Genomic DNA, 17,951 nt, shown 5'->3' with positions numbered 1-17,951 from the left:
CTAATGACAAGATTTCACAGGGAACATTTGCATCACATGCAAAGCACATTCGGAGACGGGATAAGGGAGCGGGAAAGGTTACCACGTCTAATTGCGAATGGTTAATTTGACCTGAATAAATTGGAATGCGCATTCTCTGATTCACTGAAAACTGACGTAGCCATAAATCACTCGAATGAGAGCAGGCTGACGTCAGCAAACACATTAGTCGTTATTAGAACGGGAGAACCGGGACGCGACGAAGCCTCGGACATCACTGACGCCCGGGTCACTCCCAAGGACCCCTCCATTTATCAAAAGACCAACCCGCTTATTGCTGTTTGAAAATACCAACGCTAAAGCGCGTCAAAGACGAGCTCAGGGTAACGTCGTCACAGCAAAGTCACGATAATTTTAGCTTAAAAATCAAATGTGCGAAACACGCAACGCTGGTAACTATTTCATCCGTTGCAGTTCCTCAATCTCGACTTCAATATTTATGTCTTGATTTAGTTGATGCAAGAGGGGTTTTGAATTCAATTAACCTCAAATTACAGTGAATCCAATATGGCATCCAAATCCGGTCTTTCCAAGGTGCTGGATTACTTCCCAGACATCTTGGCGTGGCACCAAAGAGCCAAGCTGCTAATTTATTCCTCCAAAATATTCCGCTGCTCCTGTGAACTCCATCACACATCCTCCCTTTTTTTAGCCGAGCACCAGTCTGGGAACATCAGAAGCTGCTTTTTTTTTTTTTGCTTCTTTTTGCAACACACAAAAAAGAAAAGGAAACCGAGGGAAAGTCTGTGATGATATAAGCTTTTTTTTCTTTTTTTTAAAAAATTTTTTGTAAGTGCCCACGTCCCTCTGTCTTCCCCCGCCACACAGAATACCCAGAGCTTAAATAGCCACCGAGCCGGTGATAAGTGATGTATTACAAATGTGCACGTCGCCGTCACATCACAAAATGATGAAAGCGGCGTTTTGATAAGCAAGAGGATGGACAATTTCACGTTTCTGCCTTCAAGCACCGTCACACATTCACAGCGCAGACACACACGCTACTGCTGCTCAGCCACACTGACATGTCCATCAGCGCGGCTGAGCATATTTTTTGTCTTCCGTTTCCAAAAAATAACACTTTTCAGATGTGTGTGCTTGCACATGCAAAATTAGGGATTGTCCCGGTCGGTATCGGGAGAGCGGGGACGATCTTTTGTAGTTATTTATTTAAAAAATTCACATTAACCCAAACAACGTCCCTGTAGCGTCCAGGCATCTTCTCTCTTTTCTGTTTTAATGGCACTGAGCTACATTAAAAACTGACAAAAATTCATGTGACTAAACACGTCAGCTGTGTGGAAGGACTTTACAAGCTGTTGGTGATCGTTATTCAATACTAGCAACTTGAATCACCACCAAACAAACAAAAAAAAAAGAGAAAAGAAATTAAGGCGCAATACGCAGAGTTCACTAGGGGGCACTACCTGTGCAAAATGTTGATTCTTAATCTTTTTAATCTCAGCCATCAATATTAGAGGGTTTCACAAATAGTTGCTCCAGGAAACAGATCTCCTGGGTCCAAATTACAATTACCCCCCCTAATCAAGTTCATTTACACTTTACGGTAGCTGGTCTGAGGTCTGTCTGATAACGTGTCTCATGCTCAGCGGATCCAGTCAGATTCACAATCAGCTTTCATCCTCATGGGAGAGGAACGTGTTTGAAGTGTGAGAATTATTCAGGAAAGCTGCTACTGCTTTGACTGCAGTCATTTGCTGATGGTGCATTAAGTTGTTTCCAGTGTTGGTGTGCGCTCTCTTTTTGTGTACTGTTTGGGCAGAGTGTATTTTGGGTGTAATTATTTTACACCCACTCTCTCTGCTGTAATGCGCCTCTGAATAAAAAAAAAAAGAAAAGGAAAAAGAAAATCTAGTTATGCATCTTGGTTTCAGTTTACCCATTTGGATTTCAGGCCAGTTAGGATCTTAAGTGCCAGCAGTCAGTTTCCTTTTGGTCACATTCAGTCATTCATTGTGAACAGTTTGCTTAGTCTTAAAACGGATGAGCTGAACAGGCATTTATGTCTCGTTTTGACCACAAAGGAGCCTTTGAATTAGATTAATAAACATAAAAATTCTCCCTTTTTTTACTGTCTGTGTTGGCCCATGAACATATTCCTTCCAGTTTCCAATTCACAACAAGCAAAGAAAATTGACGCATTAAAATATTCAATTAGAGCTTCGAACTTAACGGCACTTTAATGCTAACTTGTCGCAAAAGATATAAGACCAGTCTTTGAAAACTCAGAAGCTTCCTTGATAGGTGCAGAAACCCTACAAGTCCAGTTGTCCTTATTTTCAGCTTGTTGTTTGGGTAATCCCTCACACACGAAGGTCAAAAACAGACAAATGAGGTAAGTTATTTGCTAGTAATCTACAAATATGAATCGGTAATGTTTCAAAAGAGAAGGCTAAAGGAGAGTGGAAGTGGAAGCAGTCATACGACAGAGGAAGGTAGAGGCCAAACTCATTCATAAAGGCCGAACAGCAGCAGAAGCAGTCGCTGCTGGTCAGTGTTAACACAGCAGCACGGATGTTGTGTTCACTGTATATCTAAGCACCTCATCCTGTCGGGCGGCTCTCGTGCTATAGCTGTCGGATGCAGTAAAAATATCCCTACAGGGATTGTTAGTCCTTGAGAGTCATTGTCAAGAGCAGGATGGCAGCTTCCCAGCTTGGACCCGGGAGTTTAAGGTTTCCTACTGCATCGCTATCTAGGTGAGCTTGATGACTGCTGAAAGAAGGAAGACAGAGGAAGAGCTTCAAACTACTAATTTAGCCGTTTATTATATGTTTAATTTAACCCTTCAACAGGCTGCTATGGTGTCAAATTGAGCGCAGGTATAAACTGAACATTAATGTCATGTTTCATCTACACTAATATGAGAAACTTGTCTTAATTATACTCTGACATCCCCTGACAATACTTTAAGGCAAAATATAGCATAAATAGATGACAAAAGACGAGACATTTCTACGGTGCCAGATCACAATTAAAGTGATCGGGTAGATCATAGAAAAAATAGCATGGCATTTGGCAAAGACATGAGGGGGTAAGTCCCTTTAAATAACACCAATATTTACTTGAAAAGTGGTATGGCATTTATTTTAAAAAGCAGGTGGAGATTAGAAAAAGAACTGTGGGCAAACAAGGGAAGCTCAGAATAATTTAAGTTGTGAACAGCTTGGGGTTTTACCTGTTCTGCCTGCCTGCTGAATAAAAACATTTACGCGTAACCTCTGCCACTTTCCACAAACTTTTTTAGAGGCCTATGTGGATTCCCCGAAGCGTTTTAGCATTATAGGAAAACAGCTACATTTTGGGAGAAGATTGTCCAATACCCATCAGGGGTCTTGTCTGGAGCCACTTCAAATATAATCAAATGCTTGACAAATACTTGTCTTAAGTCACAGAGCGTGGCTCCAATTAGAAATAAAAAAAAATCCCTGTGTAATATGTTTTTTCTACATCAGTTACTCAGGAATATAGAACTTTGATGAAAGCAGAACAAATGTAGTCCTTCTTTCATGTGGAATATATATATATATAATTAAAATAAAATGAAATATGACAGACTAGCAGAAAAGAGTCTTTTTGTACTCGAAGTGTCCGCTTTGAGGGACGGACGCCTCTGATAACTCGATGTTGACACACCAGTTGGTGGTACTTTCTCTGGCTGAGCGGGGTCGCCACAGTGTGCTGCACATGTCCAGCGGTAAGGAGCCGCCAAAGCGATAGACTGTAGTAAAAGTGGACACCGCGACAGTGAGCATTCAAACTCTCATCCGTCTTCTTTCGTACAGTAAGTGTGACACCAACAGCATCAGACTAACAAAACACCAGTCTCCTTGTGATTAGAACAAGAGCATTCAGCCAACTGTCTACTCATTCCCAATGCGTCCATTAGAGATTCATTTTTTGTTCATCTGTTAAACACCTAATATGTCCTCCCTGCTCTTTGGGTAAAGCTGTTAAAACGCAATAAGAAGCCTGAAAACCACGATTTCCTTTATTACTGCTCATTGGTTCCCCTCGTTCCTCCCTCTTCTACTTTGCATTGTGCTTAATGATTAACTTGCATTATGACTGCGTTGGTATTTACAGCGCCCCCATTAAGCTGGCAGAATGCCCGTTATTTCCACTATTACGGCTACTAATGACTGTCCTCGGGGAGCCGCTCTAGTTCTTGATTTAAAAGGGAACAACAATAAAAATAATGATAATAATAATAATAATAATAATAATAATAATAATAATGAGCACTTTATGGAAAGGAGAAAATATAATGAAAATGTCTTTTCTCTGAAGTGGCGTTCACTCTGTGTTATGAAACCGGGGGAAATTTGAGGCGAACAGCTTGTCTGAGACGAGGAGATGGACTTTCGACTCGCTTCGCAGCGTTGCATCTAAATCCTCTGCGACAAGCATTTATGAAAGGCAGCTCTCCCAGTCCGCCTTTCTCTCTCGATCTCTCCCTTTTCTCCAACATGTCTGGACACTTACAGGTGCTAATGAAGTCAGCCTCCCCAGAGAACCCCTCTCATCTCCAAAGTACACTCCAATTAAAAAGGAGGAAAGAAAATAAACACTTGCTAAAACACGATAACATGCTCCACTGCCTCAAGCGGGCTCTCATATAAAAGAAAAAAAAAAAAAAAAAAAAAACGTTTAGTCCCAGCCAGTTAAAACGCTGCTTTATTAGAGAAGGAAAATTTGAGAAAAGAAAAGAGAAAAAAAATTAAAATAATAGTAACGATGATAAAGGCAGACAAGGGAGAGGAGAAGGATGTGTGCCCGTGCATAAGAATTAGCAGATCGTGCACATTAGTTTTAACAGAGTTTGAGTCCATTAAATGAGACTCTGAATGAGATGGCCCCCAACTTGAAGCCATATTCATGGATAAATAGATGTGGGTATAAACCTCAAGCAGATGTGTGGACAATGACAAATGCACAATTTTTTTTTTTTTTTTTTCAGATATAAATACTGATGTATTTATATTTGCAAGGTCCCAGGTCCAGTGTTTGTGGTATTTTCAATTGTTCTAGTTGGTACATGTAGACACTGACTTTGGTTTTGTGAAGCTGTATGCTTTTAAGTCCAGCGGTGCTCTCGGTTTTGGAGATTCTGTCATTTTTTGGATGTCTTGTGGTTTTCTAAGGCCATTTAGATTTCAATGTGGGCCGTGGTTCAACCGATAAATACAAAAAAATACTTCTGAATGCAATTAGCTGCTCCTACAACCAACCAAGGCCATTTGGTCATAATCCAATTCAAATCCCCAGGCTCAGTGTATGACTATGTCAGTCTCAAGGCACTTTTAGAGAACTGCAGGATCTAGACGCTGTAGTTGCTAGTCGGCACTGTCTTTTTTTTTTTTTTTTTTTACCAGTCAGGTTAATTTTTGTTTCTACTTCCTGCTTCACTTTCAACAATGGCGACTAAAACTCTCTGAAGTTTCCCTGAACACAAGGCAAACACATGTTTGTATCTCCAAGCCTCCTCGGTTAACCTTTCCTCCATGTGTTACGTCTTTATTGATCCAAAACAATCGATTTGCAGAGAAGGAAAAACAGCTGGAAACATTAAAATGGAAACACGCTACTACCAAGCGGACCAATCACAACTCTTGTGAGCAGTTACATTTCTGGGGAGTTGCACATTAGTTGTGGTGCTAGGTTCTTCAAAGGCTCTGTGTAGGAGTCTACGCTGTCATCGTAGCCTCTGCGTCAACTTAACCCAGAAGTATAAACTGCCTATTACTCTGCCATCCTCCACTACCCAGCCTGCCCAACCAATTTGATTGGCCTAGCAGGTCCTAGCCAGGAGTATAATCAGTTCCCAACGGAGAAACACTACAAGAACTGATTGTGGAAGGTGAAGTTGGTCTGGTCTCCCAACTAGGAATTGGTATATCTTTTATTATTTTCCAAAATAACAAACTTTTAAATGCCTGTAACACTTCATCATATCCACCTATCAACTGTTTCCGAGGGAAGATAATAAATTCCAGCTTTCCAGGTCAACTTTACCGCTAGGTCACTGCAGGTGCCATGTCGAGTCACTGCCCTGATGTGTGTGGGCTGTTACCAGGGCCAGAGGTGGCCTTCTGCAGTACCGAACACCGTCCTCAGTTCCCTGCTTTCCACTACAGGAGCGGCCTCGCGTGATGGAGGGTGTACCTGCCGCCTACATGGTCGGACATGCAGATGACAGATGGCGAGCAGAGAAATCCGTGGAGAGAGTTGGCCATTAGCTGAGCTAACCTTGAAAGTATCAGGGGAGGTTAGGATGCCAGAGCGAGCCAACTCTCCCCCGCAGGGAGAGCGAGAGCCGAACATCCTCCCTGCATGGGCTTCGGAAATTCAATTACAGCCTAATGAAGAGTGAGCTGACCTCCCCGCACCGTTGCCGCTCCTGCTCGTGCTCCTCTTCCTCCCTGACTCCCTCCCTCTTCTCACCCGGCTGAAGCTCATCATTTACTGTAGCCGGGCAGGTTAGCAGGTCTGCCTGATTCCTCTCAGACTGGCAGCGTCCGTGTCCACAGAGCGTCGGTGTCTCGTGACGTAACTACACTGCTATCCTCTCTTTTTATTTCAGTCTGTTCTTGCACTCTGACACCTGCTTAGTGAGCAGTAATTGAGACAATAACTTCACGCCGCTCATTCAGAAGTTGCATTAATACCATGAACTCCTCGCTCATTGTCTTTAGCGTAGTGGCGCAGGATTGATCAAAGGTCTCACATGACCAATCAAGTGAAAGTAAACAAAAGACACGACTAATGTGATTCATATTAATGGTGTCTTTTGATGGTAATTAGTTGCCCTTGCGTAGCTGGACAACTAGAGGGCAGAACATCTTAATACTCGATATGCAAATGGTAATGGAAGTACTGTCTGTGAAACCATGTTGTAAGTGGACTAATTTCTCTTGGATAAACCATGACCTGGATGATTCTGCCACCTGCATCCATAGATCAAACTGAGGTTTCTAGCGTAAACCAGAGATCCACACATACCGTCTACAGCTGATTAATTCCATACCAGTGCAAGCTATATATTATTAAGAGAAAACCTTAAAAACTGCAAGCGGTCAGCGTTTAATACTTAAAATACTGTTTTAATTAGAGAATTTCCCGAAACGCCATTAGAAATTCACAAGGCTTTGTTAACACACAAGACTGAAAATAGTATCTCCTTTCCTAATTTATTAAGGCAGTGGACTAATTAATCGTTTGACTGGCAGTAGCCTGATATGCCCTTCTTTCTCTCTTTATAATCTAGTTTACTCCCAGAGATCGAGTGGTAGCGGTAGGCGCAAAGAAAGAGGAATATAAACGAGGAAAATAACATCATGTTTTCATGACAACTATTTTGCCAGATTCTAATTTCACACCGTCTACTTGCCAGCAGCTTCAGTCCAGACCTTCTGTTTACTCAGACTGCAGTCACCTAATCTGGTTAAAGATTTATTCGTTTGCCAGGAACTGGCATTCAGTGGCTCTCTTTCAGGCCTGTACTCTGCAATGGAAATTATTATCGTCGTGTTAACATTTTGTTCCGCCTCTCAAACACAAAGGATGTTTCTGTAAAATCAGATCTCAACACTGACCGCAACCTAAAGGAAAAGAAAAGACTGATAAAAAGGCCAATTCCATACACATTTGCTCTAATTATCCATTTTAATTATTCAGCTTTATTCCGCTGTGCCTTTTACTTTGTGGTCTAATAGAGGTCAAAGTCAGACGGAGATCTGCCGAGGTCAACCATGTTCACTGAAGCAAGTGGATGAAAGTCATAAATTGCTTCATTCCCCTTCAAATCATGCTACTCATATCTCTGTCACTGCCAGTCACATTATCGCCCTCTTTCAATGTTGCTTCGTGCCTCTTAATTGCTCCATCTCTCCCTCTATGAGTAAATTTATTTCTCCACCGCATTTATCACCTGCCTGCACACTGCATTGCACTTTCGTTTTCCCTGCCAAAACATGATAAGCTCCATTTAAGACGTGTCACACCTTCTCAAATTGCTGGCAACAAATTGGCAAGGCAGTCAATAAAACTAATTGCTTGCTAAAAACAAAAAAAAACAAAACAAAACAAAAACAATTTGAACATTCACTAAACACAGTTATTCCAGATTCAGTATGTCGTCATGTACTGTACTGCTTCGCCTATGTTAAAATTCAAAGTTCCCAAATAACACATTCCTATTTCTATTGCTTTCCAAGACAGTTGTCTAATTGATCAGGCACGGGAGGACATAATCGGACAATCAATCTGAAGCCAGTGACAGGGTTTCACTGCATACTGCATCGAGCCTCTGTGGTCCTGCTGAGACAGATTCTTCTCTGTCACAGTTAACCATGATGGATACATCTGGACTCACACTGTCCCTGGTTTAATGAAACTCTGCCATGAGGATCTCTGAGCGCAATAATATGCCTTAGATAAGATATGAAGGAAAAAATATGAAGCTGTTTGGCCATTTCATTTTTTTTTCCCCGTTTTGTTTGTTTTGATTTTTCATAACAAAAGAAAAAGCATTAGTAGTATATTTCCTGTAGGTGAGAAAAAGCCCACTAATAAGATGAGACCATTAGTCCAGTATCCAAAACCACTTCTCATCACGTAGAGGGTCGTGGATTGGCCGGGGTCTACAGTCACTGCTGGCATGAAGCGAGAGGCTGGGAACATCTTGGAAAGACAACCAGTCCGTCACAGAACTAATACACAGAGATGTCCAACCATTCACGCCTACCACCATCCACGTACTGACAGAACTGCCACAAATCAGAGTAGAATTGTGATATGAATCCAGTCATGTCAGCCTCACTGGACGACTGCAAACATGGCAAAACCAACCTCAAAAAATGTAATACAGATGGAATATAAATCTAAAAATTAAATCTATGGACAGTGCTGTAAAATGCCACAGGAGAACCATCCTCATCAAACTTTATCTTTCATATCAGAGCAGCAGGCACCCCCAATTAGCACAGATGGATAGAAATGTAGCTGCAGAGTAAGAGTGAATTACAAACTTCAGAGGAACATAAATATTATAACATTTATATAGCTTATTTTAATCAATTAACAAAATGCAGTGAATGAACAAAAGAGAAATTTAAATTTAATCAATATCTGGCGTGTCCACCCTTGGCCTTCAAGGCAGCATCAATTCCTCTACACTTGTCTTTGAAGGAACTCAGCTGATGGGTTGTTCCAAACATCTTGGAGAACTAACCGCAGATCTTCCGTGGATGTGGTCTTTCTCAAATTCCTCTGTCTGTTCATATAATTCCTCAATGATGTTGATGTTGAGATCAGGGCTCTGTGGTGGCCATGCCATCACTTCCAGGACTTCTCCAGGTTCTTCTTTACACTGAAGATATTTCTAAATGACCTTGGCTGTATGTTTGGGGTCTTTGTCATGTCGCAGAATAAATTTAGGGCTAATCATTCTCCTTTCAGACGGTATTGCATGATGGATTAGCATCTGCCTGTATTTCTCAGCATTGAGGACACCGTTAATCCTGACCAAATCCCCAACTCCATTTGCAGAAATGCAGCCCCAAACTTGCAAGGAACCTCCACCATGCTTTACTGTTGCCTGCAGACGCTCATTACTGTACTGCTCTCCAGCCCTTCAGTGAACAAACTATCTTCTGCTACAGCCTGCTGGCTTGAAGGCAAAGGGTAGTAACACCACGTACTGATGCGATTTAGATTTTTCTTTTGTTTGCTCACTTTGCATTTCATAAATTGATAAAGATAAACAATCATTATTTGCATTTTTCTCTGGATGATAATAATACGATGATTCATCACTGAGCAATATCATTCATATTACTTGCAGTTAACCATTCATAAAACAAAAATAGATAGAAAATTGAGGATGTAAAGAGAATATTTCATCATGTTTTTAATGCATTTGCACACTCCACCAATTATTTCTCCAATTTGTCTCTGAGTGTGATATATGTAATACAAAAAGAAAAAAAGATGTGTGTTATTTTAACACCAAAAAGCGTACAAGGTATTCAGTAATCAACCTCCTGCATGCCACGGTAGCTCCTCTAACAATATATCTTTTCATCCAGAGAAGAAATGTTTCACTTTGGGCCGGAAACAAGATATTTGAGCAGCACTCTTAAGCTTTAATCAAAACTCAGCAGGTGTTGTGGCTACGTCTTATTATTTTCTATTGAGGCCCATGTGGAAGGATAAATTGGTCCTTCTGCCTTTTCTATGGTGAATTTCTTCCTTTATGATTATAGGATGCCAGTGGGAATAAAAATAGAAAGAGGCAACACTTGCTCTTTGATTTGATAGACAGGCAGAGAAACTTGACATTTACTCCTGCCAACCGTTCTACCAAGGCAAAGTTTCCCCGAGTCAACAGCAGCAGAGATTAGCAGGAAGAGCAGCAGTGAGGTCACAAACATGACAGCCAACAGTCGCAGCAGTCACCGAGGATGACGGATCTACCAGAGCCAGATTTAGGAGCTTTGTTGACTTGATCCCAGGAAGAGCTGGACATCACATCCACAGATAACACACATGACAGATCAAGTGGGACAAGGCAAGGAGAAGATAACCCAGAATAAAGAGGAAAGAGAAATCTTGGGAAGCAAATCATGATTACTTCTGGAGCTGAACCAATGTATATCAGATAATTTCACACCCACACATGTCCCAGTGGGGGTGTATGCAGTATGAGGGCTGATATTTAAGATTTAAAAAAATTATTGTACAATTTTGTTCTGTTTGTCCTCATTCTCCAAGAGAAGCAGGAATTTTTTTCTGGCTCGTAGGGTTGCGACAACAAGAAAATAAAATTTGTTCTGGCCAGGTAATTCATACTTGACAAGAAAGTCAAGTGCCGAACTCCAGGTAATTCCTCATAGCGCCCTCCCACTGCAGCCCATGCCACAAGGCTAAGCATTGTGTGAGAGAGACAACAAGAGGAACTTCTCTTATTATTTTCGGATGTCCGTTGGTCATTTTGATGGCCGTGTCCATAGTATAAAGCTGATAATTCAGCATGCACCCACACACAGTTTGCCCAGCCCTACTTTTTCCGCTTTTAAGCATTAAGCACGACTACTTAAGATTTCTGATCAATCAAAGAATAGTTGCCAAACACCACCAGAGAAAACAATGATATGCCCAGTTGATTTCTTCACAGCAGGTAAAACAACAAAGAAATACCACAATCCAAACCCTGGACCAATCCACAAATAAAACAGACCCTGAAGGAGAAGCACAAGTCTTTAAGGTCAGAAGAGATCGTGACCAAAATTGTCAGGAGGACACCAAACACGCACCCTGTTGGTGCAGACCAAAGGCACAGTCCATTCACATCAACACAGGAGCTCGTCACAAAAAGCTGGAGTTTTCCCATTGCGTTGTTCCTGGTTGTATTTTTTTGGTAGCATTGAAATGTGATGTAGACAGTAGTAAAAAATAGAATTTTCCCCCTTAGGGACAATGAAGTCTGAAGTCTGAAGTCTAAAAAGTTCATGAGTGGATTTAATGGGCCAGGAAATGCAGTAATGCCAAAAAAAAGGGGGGGGGGACTACTATCAACTACACATGCATGGAAATAATTGATGTTTTAAATCTTTTATGAGGAAGGAAATACAGAGTGCATGCAGTGTACTTTACAAACAATACATATTTAATAAGAAATCTCCGCAAGACATCTTTCATGTCAAGAAAGTAGTTGTCATTTTCTTAAGTTAAAAGTGCCGTTAACAAATGGTTACTTGAATTATTTGAAAAGCTTTCAAGGCAAAAATCTTTTTTTTCCCTTTATTTCATCAATTTTTTTTTCGCGTGTGTGTGTGACCAAAAATCACAGGATATACAATTTATTACCCATACAGCCCGATAATGGAAAGTGGCTCTGATGTTCCATCTTATTACTGGCAAGAGTTTAGCAATTACACAGGAGCGACGGTGTTTATGCGAAAGAGAGGGGAAGAAGAAAGTGAGCCAAGTCAAAAGAAAATAATGGAAAACAGAAAGCAGGGCGAAGCCAGGGTAATTGAGAAGTAAAATATAGAGGAATGTCAAAGAAAGGCCAAAAACTCCCCGCACTACAACGGACACACACACACACAAACAAGATGTGAGAAAATAGGAGCGCGGACGAGAGAAGAAACCGAGGAGATGGCAAGAAATATTCAGATGAGCTAAAGATAAGAGCTGTCAAGAAATGACAAAAAAAGAAACTCGGAGTCAAAGACGAGATCACAGACGAGGCAGGAAACAAAGAGAAGAGGAGAAGAGGAAACACATGAGACATTAAGGAGGACGAGGGAAAGACGGCAGATGAAAACGTCTGATTTCAGTGTTTGCGTGTTATCTGTGAGTCAGTGTTCAGCCCCAGTGAACTGCTCCGGCGGCACGGAGGTGAGAGTGGGCGAGCCGGGGTGAGAAAGGCAGAGCGAGGTGGAGAGCGGGGCGGGAGTGAGATCCTCTACCCAGACAGAGCGCCACGGAAAACAGATGAATATTGATGCACACATTGCCTGGTGATTTTTTTTTCCTCTTTTTCTTTTTTGCACGCTCATGGGCAGAACAGGAAATTATAAGCATCACACAGGTGACACGCAATCCAGAACAGCTCTTACAGAAAAATATCACTCTCTCTAACAGAATTTCAGATACTGTGCCATTTCACATGACGACTCTGTGCCTTTTCAGTCTTCGTCAGTGGTGCAGACATCCAGGTTTCCTCTCGTCAGCCTGTTTACACTCACAGGTTACAAGTGGGATTACATGATATTTGGGTTTCAGTTAATAGTGTTTGGGGATTAGGAAAAACCTGATATCTATAATCAGGGTTCAACGTAAGGCAGAAATTAAATTATACAGAAATTCAAATTCAAATCCTTCCTCACTAACTGAACACACGCAGAACTTAATTTGAGGAAAGTTAACTTTAGCGACTACAACTGTATCTTTTAAAGGAATTAAACTAGCATATTAGCAGATTTCCCAGCATGCCATGCACAGACAACTGAAACTTTCTTGAGATTCTTTTTGCCTTCGCTTAAAATGAAGTTGTGAACTGTGAAACTGTGATGAGGTTTAACACAGAATTCAATCCCCTGTACACGTAAAACATGCAGCCCATCCATTCCAGCTTGAGAAAGGCCACAGAGAAATATTATGTATGTTCCTGTGACTAAACTCTCAGTTCAACTTCTGTTATTAGAAGTTATTATTATATCTTTGTTTTTCAAAACTTGAAAGATGACTTATTCAATTTATTTTCAGTTTCACTCCGACTTACTAAATCTAAACTTATCTTAAAAAAAAAAAAAAAAAAAGCTTATGAACTATACTGCAGCCTCCAGCCACCAGGGGGAGCTCTACTTGCTTTGGCCTCACTTGAGATGAGGAGCTGTTCCACCATCCATCTTTATACTGTCTGTCAGAATGGCCTGAAAGCAATCGGATTGAAACAGGAAGCTCGAGACTCAGATGAGGTGCAGACCAACCAACTCTTTATTTCACCAATATAAAAAAAAAAGACTTACAAGACACTAAAAAAACATTACTACTGCACTTTGGTGGCCTGAGGTCTGGGTCGCAGCCAAGCCAATCAATCACTCTCGCTCTCTGTGTGCACGGGCTCCATTTCATAGGCTGCCACCAATTACACCTCAAGCCCAACCACTGAACAGATGGGTTCCCTCCCCAGATCCACCACACAATATCCTGGTACATAACATAATTAACTCCATATTCAAAACACCATTACTTTTATCAACCGCTTTTAAAAAGCTTTAAATACCCAACAGTTACTCATAGCAATTATTTGCACATTTGTCTACAAACATTTGCCCCAGAGTGCCATCTCTATGTTCATTCATGGCTAATAAAACCGCAAAAATAATGTAATAAATGATTATTATGTTGCATTCTGTGCAAATTAGTAACATAAATTAACCAACACTGGCGGGGTGGCCCGTTATAATTTGAGGCTGGAGTGTATTGTGACTTCTGAATTTTTAGCATATGAGGACACTGAGTTTTAGTTCTGCGGCAGCTTATTCTGCTTCATTTAAACTTTTATCCTCATAACTAGACACTAGTTGGTGTAAAAACATGATAGTGGACATTTCAGCGAATTCATTCTACAGCTAGTTGTTTATTACGGGCAAATTATATCAATAGTAACGAACTATAACTTTACTAATTAGCAAGTACTCGATTGAGGACATTGGGACTTCATTATTTCCAATTCTGCTTTATGTTCAAACATGGAAATTAACATATTTTGTTACATATTAGTAACTTTATCATAATATCCAGTGAAATAGTCACATGATGACATTTTTTTTTTCTCCAAAAATATACTTCCTGTTCAAAGACAAAGCTTAGTTTTTGGAGGTTCTTAGGTTCTGCTAATCCCAAACAAAGAGAAGCAGAGAACTTAAAAATGTAGACCAAACAAAGGCTCAGGTCTCAGGAGGTTAAGTGGACCATATTACTTCAGTCTGATGGAAGACATTCTCACCAGAGAGTCCAACTTAACTGTTTACATGAAAAATAAAATTAAATAACCTTCTTCTGATCAGGTCAGTCTGTTCTGACTGAGGTGGCTGCATGAGGCATTTTATTCTAAGTGGAATACTAGCATCCATGTAAACGTAGACACTGAAAGAGAGGCCCAAAATGGATGTGAATTTTCGACAGGTAACGACAAGACTTTCAAAATGGCACAGTCTGCTCTGCTTCAGCGTTCTCCATCGACACAGCGGGGGACAAATAAATAGAGGCTTGCAATGAAAGCCATCTGACTCCCGCCTTGAATCTGATGAACCCCGACTCATGAACGATCAGAGCTCCCGTGCTCCTCTATTGTTTGTTTCTACGGGAAGCGTGCGTCGAAGAATACACAGAGAATACACCCACGCCGTGAGGTGTTCACGATACGCAGGGCCCGGCAGAAACCGTGAGGAACCAGAAGCAGGCTTCAATCCCCACCAGGATCCTCACAGCAAGAGAGCAGCTCAATTTCTGTAATCAGTTGTAGGTACGTGAAAATGAAAATGAAGCTGGATTTGATTGGATATCATGAGAAGGTAAAACAATTTGATGGAATGTGGACCTTGCGGACCAAAGAATTCCCACATCTGAAAAGTTTTCTGCTTCAATAACATAGAGAGAGCACACAGCAAGCACACAGACATAAAACCAAATATAAATCCTCAGGTATCCTCGGAGTCAAACGTGAATAGTTGCATTAATTATGATTTTTCTTTTTTTTCTTTTTTTTTTAAAAAAAAAAAAAAAACGGAAAGAAGACACCGTTCCTGAAGCCTGGCTCTGCAGCGAGGCTATAATTACACAACATAGAAACGGGGTGCTAATTACCGCCTCAGAAAATGTAACTGCACAACGAAAAGCGTCTCTTCAGTTGTTCATCTTCTTCACGTCAGCGGTGAGGTACCAAAACAAAACAGCTTCAATTAATATGACAGTGGCAGAGTTTTACTGCAGGCTGGAACGCTGCCAGCGAGCAGAGAGGAATGTTTATCGGTATGATGGGAAGAGAAAGGGTTTAACAGCATGCTGAAAGGTGGGGTACATGCTCACATCATGTGTAACTCTGAGCAAACTGAGCTCCTGATGGCAGCGGTTCATCCCTGAAAGTCTAATAAAATATCCCCTCATAGCCCTCCGTGCTTTTTCTCTCTCCGTATAATTTTAGTGCATTATTTAATATCTGCGGAAATGGAAAAGTGAACAGGAAATTATGCATCACGCAGCGCCCGTCAACCAGCATTCGTGATGAATATCTTGCTCTCGCTGATAACATTGCACTTGTCCCCCAGTTTATTATGCGAGGGTTCAAAGCTGTACATTAACGCCGGGGTTCAAACTGATCGTCCTCACGCCGGCACCGCCAGGGTCAAAGACTGCTTCTATCCATCCAGGCAAAGGTTAGTGCAGGCCTGGAGCATCGCACATAAAGCTATATCATTTTCATGTTTGCCATAGAAACACGTACTAAAAACTAACTAAGCATATACTCAGAAAACACTGAGGCCATCCAGGCCAGGGTATTCACATGAAACAAGCTGAAACCAGGGCAACTGGACTCGTAGAGCTTCTTGAACATTTCATCCAAGTAGGTGAGGTTCTAAAAGACTCACATTATGTGAGTGTTGTCTTCAATTGCTTTCTCTCAAAATAGCAGTTCACAATTTTGAAATCACAGGTCAAGCCTCTTACCAGCCACTCCTTACTAGAAAGTGTTAGGGATGGTGTAGTGACTCGGCAACTGTCGTATTCCGCAAAGGAGGCTCTTGACGTGAATCTTTTCAAAATTTTTACGACTAGCGGGGCACGGACATTTAGTCCTGGTATCGTCATTACCCAACAGATGATACGAGAATTGCAGATAATACTGAACACATGCAGATCATTTTATACTTCTCTGGCATCTGAAACCAGCAGCAGCGACCAGTCAGTATCCAGTGACTTAGATCCATTAACCGTAGTTCTGTGTATGCATCGTGCACAAACAAATAAATACATTCGCAGGGTAGAGACAGCTCTCTGGTTTAATAAAAAGACAACTGAGCCGGACATAAGTAAACACACACACACACAGGTAAGTCAGTATTTCAGAACAGTCTGTGTGCGTTTATAATATACCATCACCAGAGTGTCTTGAGATCACAACTGGGCCCCTGCAGTAGCTGGATAATGCTTTTGTTTCCGAGAGGCTCATTATTTGTGCAACAGTCAACACTACTTGCAAACAAATGACTCAGGGGTTTGAGCGTGAGAGAGAAAGGATGCAAAGAGAATATATTAGTTCGGTTATTAGTAGCAAAGCCCACAGAGATTCAATGTGTCTGTGTGTGTTTGTGTAGCTGCGCAGGTGTGCGACGAGCCCTCCGTACCTTTGTCGCTGAAGTCGTCGACCAGGATGACCTCGGCGATGAGTTGTGGAGGAGAGCGGTTGAGGACGCTGTGAACGGTCCTCAGCAGCGACGACCAGCCCTCATTATGGAACGGGATGATGATGCTGGTGTTGGGCAGCTTCTCTGCGTACAGCTTCTGTTTACAGCTGCACACACATGACACAAGGAAAGAAAGAAGAGTGATTATATTTTTAGTTATCCTAGATTAACCCTAACGCCAACCAAAAACAAGAAACCGGACCAGTTAGGTTTGTCCAAGACGTTCCGCTACTTGTTTAATTAAGTTCTTCAGTTCCCCACCAGTCATTTAGAAGAGAAAGAGCTTCTTATGAAACGCTTATTTTTATTTATTTTTTTGCTAACTTTGTCAAGCATCACCACTAAAAATTCACTTCATTGTATATATATTTATGAAATGGCATCAACAAAAGGATGCATATTGTGTCAAAAGCCTGTTATAATTTCCCAGGGTGACACTTCTGTTTTGACGAACAGACCAATGTCAAAAACCGCAACTCATGACTTAAATGGCTAACAAGCTGATTCAATTATCAGAGTTGTTGCCGATTAATTTTGCTGTCAATCCGGTAATGGATGGTAAATGATAAATGGACTGCACACTGGCAGCACATTGGTGCCTTATGCTTTAGCTTATTCACTGCAATTTCCATGTTGGCGTCTAATTAAATTTGCATGGTCCATATGAAACATTAGCGGAGGCTACTGATTAGCAGGTACGATTACTAACACACATTCAGTCCTTCTACTGTATGCTGACGACCTCTCATTGTACCATAACTATTTATTTTGTTATGCCACAGAGTTGACAATTGAGGCATCTACATCTGGTGCACAGATCACGTATATGGCACAATGTATGTCAATCCAGGAAATAACATACAGATTAAAGAACAAACTGGATAAATATAAAGGAATCTGGTGACCATTTAA

The 17,951-nt window shown here is 41.2% G+C and overlaps 1 protein-coding gene across 1 annotated transcript in view; it reads right to left on the bottom strand.

Annotated features, from left to right (window-relative positions):
* Positions 1-17,951, bottom strand: part of LOC125021068 (polypeptide N-acetylgalactosaminyltransferase 10-like) — a 94,244-nt gene that overhangs the window by 40,103 nt on the left and 36,190 nt on the right. The window contains exon 4 of the mRNA XM_047606888.1: positions 16,980-17,146. The gene's annotated coding sequence lies outside the window, so the exon portion shown is untranslated. The remainder of the gene's footprint in view (positions 1-16,979; positions 17,147-17,951) is intronic.

The sequence above is a fragment of the Mugil cephalus genome, chromosome 15 (assembly GCF_022458985.1).
Source record: "Mugil cephalus isolate CIBA_MC_2020 chromosome 15, CIBA_Mcephalus_1.1, whole genome shotgun sequence".
In the NCBI taxonomy this organism is placed as follows: domain Eukaryota; kingdom Metazoa; phylum Chordata; class Actinopteri; order Mugiliformes; family Mugilidae; genus Mugil; species Mugil cephalus.
This window is presented reverse-complemented; position numbering and strand designations above follow the sequence as displayed.